The 12473-nt window shown below is 36.2% G+C and overlaps 1 non-coding gene across 1 annotated transcript; it reads right to left on the minus strand.

Moving 5' to 3' along the window:
• Positions 1–11826: 11826 nt before the first annotated feature.
• Trnah-gug (transfer RNA histidin (anticodon GUG)) lies at positions 11827–11898 on the minus strand. Its single transcript has one exon. It is a non-coding gene; the product is annotated as a tRNA-His (tRNA).
• Between the last annotated feature and the right edge of the window lie 575 nt (positions 11899–12473).

A 12473-nucleotide genomic window follows, 5' to 3' on the forward strand; every position in this document is an offset into this window, starting at 1 on the left:
GCAGAGAAAACAGCAGGTGTGGCTAACTGCAGACCATTAACTGGCTCTCATCGATTTCGTGGAAGTCAGCTGATTTCTTGGCGGTATTTTTTACAACAGAAGTCGGCAAAAACGGAGATTGTGATTGTGAAGTGATATACGAAAAAATCAACGCAGGCGTTGCTCATTACTGTTTCATTATACATGATTACACGCCCAGGAACTCGGCTCAGTATTTGGCAGCACTCTAATTCCTGGGCTAACGAACAGATTACAGTCGAAATGGTGGGCTGCCAAAATAAAACGGCAAAAAGAACTAATTTTTTTTTTTTTTTTATTAACGCATCTTAAAGTATAAACAGAATAACGTTTAGAAATTACAACTAGTACAGCTAAATAAAGATACTAACGAGCAATTTTTATTGAACATATATATTAAAAAGGAAAAACTAAGATGCCTTAATATTCATAAATTCATTATGAATGTATAAATATATAAGGTGCATCTACCACTGGGTGCACACCTGGTCTAAAACTGTTTTACGTTTGAGCCGCCGACGATGAGTATTTGGCTGAAGCAAAGCCAATGCTTCAGCGTTAACATGTGTACTTAAACGTTGTCTGTGAGCCATGGCATACTTTTTCGCCACGTCAGTGACGTGTAGCATACACCTCCTCTTCCGGAACTCTTAAAATTCATCAATGAATTCAAAAGAAAAAAGAAAAAAAAATTATCTTAAGTTAATAAATAGTGATTAGGTCAAGTATCCTTTACGTCCGCGTAAACATACTAAACGACTATTCAACGGGATTCGATTTATGTTTAGTAAATTTTCAGATCATTTGTTACATTTTAAGCAAAAAATTATGTGTATATAATTGGCGCGTACACCCTTTTTGGGTGTTTGGCCGACCTCCTCCTCCTAGTTATGGTGTGCATCTTGATGTCCTTCCACAAATGGAGGGACCTACAGTTTCAAGCCGACTCCGAACGGCAGCTATTTTTTATTAGGAGCTTTTTCATGGCAGAAAGAAAGAAAAAATTGGTTTAAATTAAACATTGCATATGGCAACCTTGCCCAATATGCACACACTCTGTTTGTCAGACTGCAAGAGGTGCGGACCCGCCAACCACCGTTTCAATGCATCCCTGCGTTAACGTTGTTGCTGATGTTGAGGTAATCAAAAAACAAAAAAAAAAGGTTGTATGAAAGCTAGTTGAAGTGCAACAACAAAAGATTGTTGAAAAGTGTAGTTTTCGTATTGTGGAGCATAGTGGAACCGGAAAACAATGTGCAGAGGGATTTATTTGCAGTTTTTAATTTTGTGGGCATTTGTTTTTTATATTGTATATTTTTGAATTTTTATTCACTTGTTTACGTTTTTGGAAGACTCATTTACAAAGCTCCATTTTTCATGCACACATTTAAGAAAAATCCTATTTTTGAATATAAATTATCGGATGGTTATTTCATTATAAAGAGAAAGGTATGCCGTTAATAGTGGAAAATAACATGAGGCAAATGACCACCACTACCATGCTTACAGGACTATATCCTTTTCATGAAATTTTCCATAACCAAATTGGAAAGTTGCCCTATGTCCTCGCTAGCCCTACGAATTCCATCTTTGAGGTCTTGAAATCCTGGGCTGTTGGCGTAGACTTTCTCTTTCACGTGGCCCCAAAGAAAAAGGCACAAGGTGTTAAATCACAAGATCTCGGTGGCCAATTGTTAACCTCTTCGAGAGATAACACGGTCCGGAAACTTTTCCTGTAAAAGTGTGGCACGTAGCGCCGTCTTGTTAAAAATAAGCGTTGTCCAGATCAACACCATCCAATTCCGGCCATAAAAAATCGTACATCATCTCTCGATAGCGCAATCCATTCACAAATAACACTTGTTATTGGAAAACCGTTAATGTCAATGTGTCGCCTTATTTCAATAATCATCTTAAAGTGGGACCTCCCAACTCTGGCGGCAATACTTATTTGGTTTCGACATTTAAACATAGAAAACTATCTGCTTAAACAACGTTTTTAAATTGATAAAATTTATTAGAGAATGAAACAACTCATTCGTTGGACGAAATATGAATTACCTCAACTAATAATCGAGGGAAACATAGAAGGAAAAAATATGAATTACCCCAACTAATAATCGAGGGAAAAATAGAAGGAAAAAGAGGTATAGGACGAAAACAGATGCCCTGGTTGAGAAACATCCGCGAATGGACAGGATTTAAGACGATTGGGGAATTCATCCCCACGGCCCAAGACAGAGAAGGATATTCCAGTTTTATTGGCAATATAATTTAAATATAATAGTGGAATATAAATAAGTTTGTAATAAGAAATAATTTGTATTAATAAATGTGACCGCTAACATCCATCAGTGGATAGGCGGTTGAAGAAGAAGATTAGAGAAATCATCGGCAAGAAAATCATCTTCAATGATGAGACTCATTTCTAGACAAATTACTTTGTAAATGACCAAATTTTCCGTACATGGAGCTCGGGTACCAATCCAAGATGCAATTTGTGGAAAAAATTTCCAAAAGGTCGAGTAGAGCTCAAAGGCGTTACTTTAGAGTAATGGCAGGGCTATGATGTTCAAAAATTGATTCATGTTATGAAAAGCAGACTTCAAGGTGTTATAGATGCTCGGGGTTCTCATTCAAAGTACTTATTCATATTTGATGTTTTCAAACATGTAATTTAAAGCTCTTCACTGCAAATGTGACAGCTGTGATAGATCGTTCGTGTTTGAATTTTTAAACGGAGCAACTGTATTTTCTACTATTGGCTTATGAATTTATACAGGGTGGCTGATGAAAGCCGCTACCAAAAAAAAATTGAATAACTTTTTTTCTTTTTAAGTTATCTGTTCCATTTTTGTTTTAATTTGCAGATTGATCTTTAAAATTTATTAAAATGGATAACTGGGACACGCAAACAAGAATTTGGATAGTCCGCCGCTATCACGCACTGGAGTCCGTAGTTTTGGTACAGAGAGAGTACAGGCGGATGTTTGGCGGCGATCCCCCGAGCAGATGGACCATAATGAGATTGGTGAATAATTTTGCTGAGCAAGGAACAGTCGCAAGAAGGCCGTATCATCGAAACCCACCAGTTCGGACGGAGGAAACGATCGCTGCTGTAGCTGCAGCTATACAAAGCAATCCAAGGGTTTCAACAAGAAGCTTATCTGCTCAACTTGGTGTCAGCCGACAGTCTTTGCAAACAATAATGCACAAAGATTTAGACTTATTTCCCTACAAAATTCAAATGGTTAACAAACTGAATGCAGCAGACTTGCCGATTCGCTTGGAATTTTGCCAGAAGATCCTGCAAATGGTGGAAGAAGACCAAAACATGTTAAACTGCCTTTTCATGTCTGATGAGGCCCATTTCGATTTAAACGGCAATGTGAACAAACAAAATTGTCGAATATGGAGTACTTCTAACCCACAGATACTCCACGAGATGGAATTGCATCCTCTTCGCGTGACAGTGTGGTGTGCGGTTTCTTCACGCTGTATTGTCGGGCCTTATTTTTTTGAACAAAATGGTCACACCGTTACGGTTACTGGAGACCGTTATTTGAAAATGCTGAAAGAATTTTTCTATCCAGAACTACGCCGAAAGAGAATTCCTTTCAACGCTGTGCGGTTTCAACAAGATGGGGCAACGTCTCACATAGCCCAGACTGTTATGACAGAGTTGCGACGAAAATTTCCCAATAAACTGATTTCAAGAAACTCCGAATTTCGTTGGCCCCCCAGGTCGCCTGACCTTACTGCACCTGACTTTTTCTTGTGGGGATATGTAAACAAGAAGTTTATAAAACAAAGCCAACAAATTTGGATGAACTAAAACAATCCATTCGGGCAACAATTGCGGCTATTCCTGTCGCAACTCTCAAAGCAGCAATGAACAACTTTTTACTAAGATGCCGCACTTGTGTCAACGAGCATGGGGGGCATTTAAATTCAATTATTTTTAAAACTAGTTAAGCTACATTTAATAAAATTTAATGACCTTCAACTTGAAAAAAAAAAATAAATGAATTCCATGCACTAAAAAAAAAGTTATTTGAGTTTCTTAATGTAGCAAAACTCATCAGCCACCCTGTATTAGTCAAACAAAACGGAAAATTGAAAGAAAATTATGAAAAATTACATATGTATCTGTCTGAATTTCGCTTTATTACAAATTCGCTATAAACAAACAAACTTTACAGCCTGTATCCTATTATTTTCTGGAAATTTTGAAAAATTTGCTCGATTTTTTTTTAGCCCTACTAAAATTTTCATATTCCGGCCTAAGTAGTTTTCAAGAAAGTGGAAAAAGTGGTTAAAATATTTGTGAAATATTCAGTAAAATTTCACGGTACCTATTTTTTTCTGTAGTGTATTTTAACCCATTAGCTCCCACCGAAAAGGGTTGTTTTGATCCTGACTAGAAAAAGGTACCCAAAAACAATTTTCGAAAGTCGCTACCATATTTACTAAAGGGACTAAAGTAATCTAGAAAATTATTCTTTGGAAAATTTTACTAGGAGTCGTCTTAGGCAAAATCTTTCCATCACAAGCGGAAAAGTCTGTAAAAAATTAAAAGGACGAATCTAAGCCTAGAAGAAAATTCAGTTTGCCCGTTATTCTGCTTATTTTGGTAGACCACTTTATGTTCTATAGATACGCACATTTACATAAATTTGGGTCCTTTGACCAACATTTTTTAAAGTCATATGGTTTTTTTTTTGTTCTGTTTTTGTTTTTGTTAAACAATTAACAGACAGAAAAGGAAATATTTTTTTTTAGTTGGTGAAATATCATCGTTTTTTAAATTTTGAAAAAATACCACTGAGTGGAAGGTGGACTATCAACTGCCCCCTAACAAAAAATATCCATGCAATAAACAAAATACATGCACAAATACGTTTTCCAATAGGGGTGTTTAGATAGATCACGCGTGATGTCATTAACATTTCATCATAGCAAGACGTAGGCCTCAACAACGTTTACAAATCGTACAATTTTATTACAAAAATCGATGATCTGTGAAAAGTGTTCATCGCGCGCTCAAGCCAACTTATGCTGTTCCGCGATGAGGCCCATTTTTGGCTTAATGGCCACGTCAATAAGCAAACTTGCCATATTTGGGCTTTAACAACCCGAAGCCATTCAAGGACGTAATGGCTGTTGAAAACAACCGTTTGAACGGCTTATGGACTGGATCAATCATCGGCTCTGTTTTTTAAAGCCGAAGTTGGCACCAATGTAACGCCATCGCGACATGATAAATGACTTTTTGATGCCGGAAATTGAAGTTTGTGATCTCCAAACGTTGTGTTGCAACAAGACGGCGCTACTTGCCATACAGCCCGTAAAGCAATGGATTTACTGCGTCGTCGTTCCGGTGTCAATTTTATATCCCGTCTCGGACCAGTGGATTGGCCATCAAGGTCGTGTGATATCACACCTTTGGACTTTTATTGGGGTTATGTAAATTCTAAATTCTTTGTAGATATACCAGCTTCGATTGAGGCATTGACAGGCAAAATTACTAAAGTTATTCCCGAGAAAGCGACCGAAGCCCTGCAGCGAGTCATTCAAAATTGATGTTTACGGATGACCGAATTACGGCGCAGTTGCGGCCAACATTTCAAAGAGATTTTCTTTAGCAAATAAAAGTCATTAATAGTTCTACAGAAAAATAGTAAAGATTGCCCGATCAATTTGAGTTTTCGTTGTTTTATTTCAATTTAAAATCTGATACCTGTAAATCGATCATCTTTACTTTCGCGCAATTTCTTTAAGTGCTGTTCCTAAAACAAAATGCTTCTTTTTTTTCAAAGACCTGAATTGAATTTTCAACAAGCAGAGCAGCATTAGCTAGAAAGCAGCCATGCTTCAGATTGCATTCGAATTTACGCAGCTGATAAAAAGAAGACAAGAGCTTTACACTTAACTCAATAAGAATGGCAATCATGTTTGCTATAGCGCCAATCGATTTTCGCTATCTTCTCCGTTTCACCAAGAGAACGAAAGCAATCGCCTCGGTTATTTGTTGTTGAAAAAAACATAGACGCGAAATTCCACAGATTCTGCATAACCTTGGCTAAAAATGCATTCGCCGAAGATTGACAAAGAAAACGGAGCGTCAGAAACTGAAGAGGACAAAAAAAAACATGAAAACCAACCAACAAACCAACAATGAAAACCTGAACTATTCAGAAAAGATTCTACATATGAAATGGTATTTGATGGAAGAAGTCATACTAATTTGAGAGTGACTAAAATTGTATTAGTTGCAAAATGCCGTATTTTAGAGTTGTATGTAAAATTATGTTTCTTTGTAATAGGTAAGAAATATTCAACGTTAAGGACGCACGAACCAAGGCGAGGAGGCACAACCAAGGCGTATGCATTAAGGTGATGGAACTAGACCAACAACAATGTTTTGTACATTTGATTGACAAAGCAAAATATTGGCAAAGTAGAAATCAAACATGAATTCGCCTTGATTCATTCTGTGCTGACAGCCACGTGGGCACAGCGAAAGAAAAAAAAACAAATCAGCTGATTTGACGATACCACCTTTAATAGATTCGCCTTGGGCACAACTCAAAATGTCGAAATTTTCAGTCAATATATAGAATTTGTTCAATACTAATCTGTCTATTAATACACAAACCCATTTTACTAAAAAAAAAAAACATCATCGTTTTTTCAGCAAGCAATCAGGCAAATTAGCGCCTAAAGATATACAACGTTGATGAGCAGTTTAATGCAACTATTAATTAATGCCAAATTTGCGGCTTAAACGTCAACACCAGGCGTTTGGAAGTGGTAACAAGAAACATCGTGCGCTCATTAAAGCGCCAACACTAAGAAAAGCAATAACTTTCAAATTCAAAGTTTTGAAAAATTATTAAATATTAAAAAACGAAACTCGCAACTCAGAAACTTTGAAACTTTCCACGCGGGGCCGCCAGACGCTGCGCTGCTTCTGCTATTGGTACTAAACGATCAACTGGTCAGCAATTAACTGCTACGACATACGTGACCCAGCAGCTACTACTGCAACATACACATGCATACGTAGTTGCAGTGGCGCATTGCACGAAAGTAACTACTGCAATAGTTGAGTGCTGGTTGCAAGGATTGAAGTGCGCCAGTAGCGTAGTAGCCGAGTAGTAGCTCGCTTTAAACACCCCCGCTAACATCTCTATACATATGTACATAGCTTTCAAACATTTTCAATGCTCATAATCAGCACAGTCAATATTTGAAGAAGCAACAATAAAAACAACTGTAACAACAAGAAGTGTGAAAAGGAATGCGGGAGCTAGAAATTTAAGCGAGTTATGCTAGAGGTTATTCTGAAGAAAAAAGTTTAATCCAGCATTCAATGTTGCTCCGGTTGAAAGTTCAGTTCGCTACTCTCTCGCGCAATCCCGCGTAGAACTGTGAAGCGCTGGCAGCGTCAATCTGCGAAAATTCCCTGCATGCAACCGCAATGTAGTTCTACTGTGGTGGCTTAACAATAACATGGGGTCTGTATAATTTTATTTTGTTTTCTATTTCTCAAAGTTTTAAAAGTGGTTATTTCGTTTTTTTTTATTAAAATTGTTTTGTTTTTTAATTATGTCCTGAATTCTGTCCAAGGGTTGGCAAGTTGGGTAGGAATATCATGGCACTTGTGGTGAAGCAACTAACTAAAAAGAGGCAGCACTAAGTGTTGTTGTATTATAGCATCAGTTTCCGTTCATGTCATTAACATTAAAAAACATAAAGCAGTGCGTTTATCATAATTTTTTGTTACACTTGAAAATAATAGATTTCTATTTCTCCAATTAATGTTAAAGAATTAAAAATAAATAACTAACGTATACTCTTCTGATGGGCCGACCTACTTCTCGCAAAGCTTACTTCGAAAAGCTTTTAGATCGCGTAAAACAGTGTACCCTCTCCTCGGTGGGGCCATTTTGAATAAATAAACTCCAATTTATCAGAAGAAAGCTCCTGTCGTTTCTATTTTAGCTCAGCCTTGTTTATTTTGAACTTCATCTTGTATATCACCTTTTTAGTTCTTTCCTTAAGGTAACTAATCAAAAGCTTAACAGCGTATCAGAATAATCTAAAGTAAGTAATCTCTGCAGTCGATGTAATTTGCGTTTCTGAGACCTGGTTTCATCATGACCTCCCTGATTTCAACATCTCTTTAAATGGATATAATTTATTGAGAAACGATCGTAATCTTAACAGAAAAAAGTTTGAAATTTAAACTAATAGCAAAGTCAAATAACTGTGAAAATGAATACTTAATTACTGAAGTATCTGATGGCATGAATAAAATTTTAATTGCATGTGTTTACAATCCTAACAAAAGTATTGCTCTTGATACACTATTTGTCGTCTAATGCAATAGGCGACGATGGTATCTCGCTAAAATTCGTCCGTATAGTCATCCAATATATAATAGGACCCCTTACCCATATAATAAACCTATGCTGACCATATAAATAGGGTTGTGGAGAACATTTATGCTACATTGCGTAAGCTGAGAGTCTCTGCAACATTCACGCCAGAGAAAACGAGGCGCAAATTAGTTTTCCAGCTAATTCTGCCTCTCATTACGTACTCTGAAGTGGTATACAGCAAACTCGACTCCACATCTTGCCATAAACTTAATGTGGCATTTAATAACGCCACGCGGTATGTATATGGGATTGGCAGATATGACCATATCTCTGCATGGCGATCAAAGTTACTGGGATGTTGCCTTAATAGTTATTTGTCTGCTAGAAATTGCATATTTTTATGCAAACTTACATTATTCAAGTCTCCGCCCTATCTGACAGAGAAGTGGATACCAGTAAGGTCTCGCAGACACAGCAAATTCATCGTTCCAAAATTTAATTACCTACCATCATCTAGATTATTTTTCATTAACGCTGTTAAAGTGTGGAACTCATTACCCGACACTGTGAAGGCTGGACTTAACAGATTTAACTTCAGGGCACAAGTCTATAATTATTTTAAAAGTGTTTGATTGCATTAAATTAGAGCATTAAATTACTCTCTATATTCTCTAATTACTAATTTTGTTCTTTCTTCTCTAAATCCTTCTTTTCTTTTCCTATTGCTTCTTTTCTTCTTATTATTATAGTTTAGTTAAATATATTGGATTAATTCGTAAATAAACTGGTGTAAAATTATTAGATTAAGAAACTTGTATGTTAAAAATATTCCAGTTGTTTATAATATTGTTGAAGTACTATTAAAAGACCTTAGTCTTACTATGTACTATTTATATAAGCAAATAGACAAATAAATTTTAAGCTTTGTTCAAAGAAGAAGCTTTTGAAAAATCAATAAGACCATCAAGGACTCACACACTTGAGAAGGGGTTTGCAAAATGCTAGTTGGACTATAATCAAGGACTTTGGCGGCAAGAATAATTACAGCCTTCACGAAGTATCAAGTCAGTCCATAAGTTCGTGCATATTTTACCCATAATTTCACTTTTGTACGATTTTTGTATACAAAAAACTACTCGCGGAATATAACGGAATTATTTATATTTCTTTTTGATATATTGTGCATTCAACAAGTGATTTTAATCGCGGATAGAAGCACGTGTTGTTAAAAAATAAAATGGAATCTTCGAACGCGTAAAGGAGGCATATTTTGTATTTTTTTTATAAAAGTGGTAAAAATGCAACAACTGCTGCTGCAGAAATAAACACTGTTCACAGAGAGGATACCGTGAGTGTAAGGACTGCGCAAAAGCGGTTTTCAAAACTCCGAAGTGGTAACAGCGACGTGGAGGATGCCCCGCGCGCTGGTCGTACTGAAGTCTTTAACTCCGACGCCTTGCTCGAACTCGTGGAAGCTGAGCCAAATTTGACAGTCGATATGATAGCTCAGCTTCATCGCATGGAACAGTTCACAGGCACCTGGTTCAGTTGGGAAAGGTTTAAAAGCTGGGAAAATGATTTCCGCATAGACTTTCCGTCGCCAACCTTCAGCAGAGAGTGAATGTGTGTTCTTAGCTGCTGCAATGGCTTGAAAATGAAAGTTTTTTGAACCCCATCGTTACTGATGATGAAAAATGGGTCCTTTACAATAATCCTGTTCGCAAACGTCAATGGTTAGTTAAAGATGAAACACCACAACCGACCCCTAGAGATGGCCTTCACCCCATAAAGATTCTCCTGTCAATTTGGTGGGATATGACCGGTATTGTCTATTATGAACTTCTGGAACCAAACCGGATGATAACTGCTGATTATTATTCCCATCAGCTATCAAACCTGAATGAGGCACCAAAAAAAATCGACCGTCTTTAGTGAATTGACGCAAAGTTTTATTTCACCACGACAACGCAAGTCCTCATACCGCAAGGCAAACATTAGGCAAGCTGAACGAGCTCGGATGGGAGCTAATGTGGCATCCACCATACTCTCCGGATATTGCAACTTGTGATTATCACCTTTTCTGTGAACGCCTATTCCATATGAATAACAGGAATTACTCCTCAAAAGAGGCTATAAAAAGGGATATCGAAGCGTATTTTGACTCCAAGGACAAACAATTTTTTGGGCAGAGAATAAAAATGTGCCTAAATGTTGGGAAGACTTTGTAAATAATGAAGGAAATTATATTATTTATTTATAAATCTTTTTTATAAATTTTAAAACCACCTTTAAAAAACGCACGAACTTATGGACTGACCTGATACATATAACGAGTGTGAGTGTACTAAGAATAAATGACTGCATAGACTGACAAGTTTCACAAATTGCAAAAATAACTCATTGGAAGGCAATAGCATTAGACTTGACGTTTTCAAAATCATTGCCTCAGATGTCCCATTAAACTGATTTTTCTCTCAATGCAATTAGCCTTATCTTTTGCATGCAAATTACATTTTTTCAAATTGCGTGGGAAAAAAATTAACATATGACTAATAACTGCTGTGAAAGATCTGAATCATTCTAGAATCAACTTATTGTGGGGAATTTTACTTTCCAGATGCAACTTTCGTTTCTTTTCAGCCCTAACTTTCCATACTACAGTTTGATTTCCACCCAAAAGGGCATACCTTTTTTTTCAAAAGTCCGCTATTTTGTTATTTTTCAAAAAAAAAATTCCCATTGCAGCACCTGCCAGAAGGACAAGTCTACAGAATAATAATCAGTTTAACTTTTTCATCTCATATGACCTGAAGAGCCAAAATCCTGTTGACAAGCCACCTATATTTTTTTAAGACGCTTCCTTTAGTGCCACACTACTACAAAAAAATATGTCAAAACAAAAAAAAATATTTTTGTATACTATTTGAACTCAATAATAACATACTATAAAATCAAAACGACCGCATTTTATTTTCCTTAAAAAAAAATTCCTAAAAAATATCTTTAAAAAATGAGTATTTGATCAGACTACTACCTTAAAATCAATATCCAGCAGAAACTGTCCCTTTGGAAAAGCCTTTCAAAATGTTTGTTAGTATTTCACGAAAAGGTACTTTCTGTCGGAATATTGAAGCATCCACCCGCTGAAGCAGAGAGGCCGCTTAAATTGTTGAAGGATTCTTCGATAGCAACTATTTTTTATAAAAATTGAAGTATAAAAAAATTGATTAGATAAAAAATATGCTCCCAGAACTTGCTTCTTTTATAAAAAAAATTATTATTCGAAAAATATGCGAAGAAAGTGTTTAAATTTTAGTTTATGTTGTAAGTGATTTTTAAATTTGTTCAGGCAAATAAATAAAATAACTAAATTCAAAAAATTACTTCCATCCGTGACAATGTTTCACATTTAGCGAAGCATTGCCGTGACCAGGATTCGAACCTGGGTTACTACGGCCACAACGTAGGGTCCTAACCACTAGACGATCACGGCTACTGGAAGCTTACCGGTTTTGCCATTTGAAACTGAATAAGAGGAGAAAAAAAATAATAGTACATATGTACGCACCTATGCATGTGTGTATGTTTAGACGTGCCTCAGCCACACCCAAAGCAGCGACGGTTGCCTATGGTGCAACAGTAGCAACCGAAAACCACTTAGCGGTAATTGAAAATAGCAGAAATTGGCGTGAAAAAGTAACAGCAGCAATAGAAAAAGAAGTGAGATAATAACTAAAAGAAACGCAAAGAAAAACTACGGCCACTTATAAGCTAATTTCGAGAAAAATTCGTAACTACTGAAATATTTTTTTAAAGGCGTATAATTATTTTTAAAGACAAAACAGAGAAAATGAAATCGAATTGTCCATATTTTGACTCCATTGGCCTACAAATTGTGTGGTTTGTATGTACATATGAAGATATAGTAATTATAAAAATTTCAGATATTTCACTATGTGTAAAATTACAAATTTTGTTGACCAAAATCGCAAAAAGACAAAAAACTCAATTTCTTTTAAAGAATGAAGGTTAATTGGGCAGAGAAATTGACGATTTTAAAATTGAAAA

Source organism: Anastrepha ludens, chromosome 3 (genome assembly GCF_028408465.1).
Source record: "Anastrepha ludens isolate Willacy chromosome 3, idAnaLude1.1, whole genome shotgun sequence".
Classification (NCBI taxonomy): domain Eukaryota; kingdom Metazoa; phylum Arthropoda; class Insecta; order Diptera; family Tephritidae; genus Anastrepha; species Anastrepha ludens.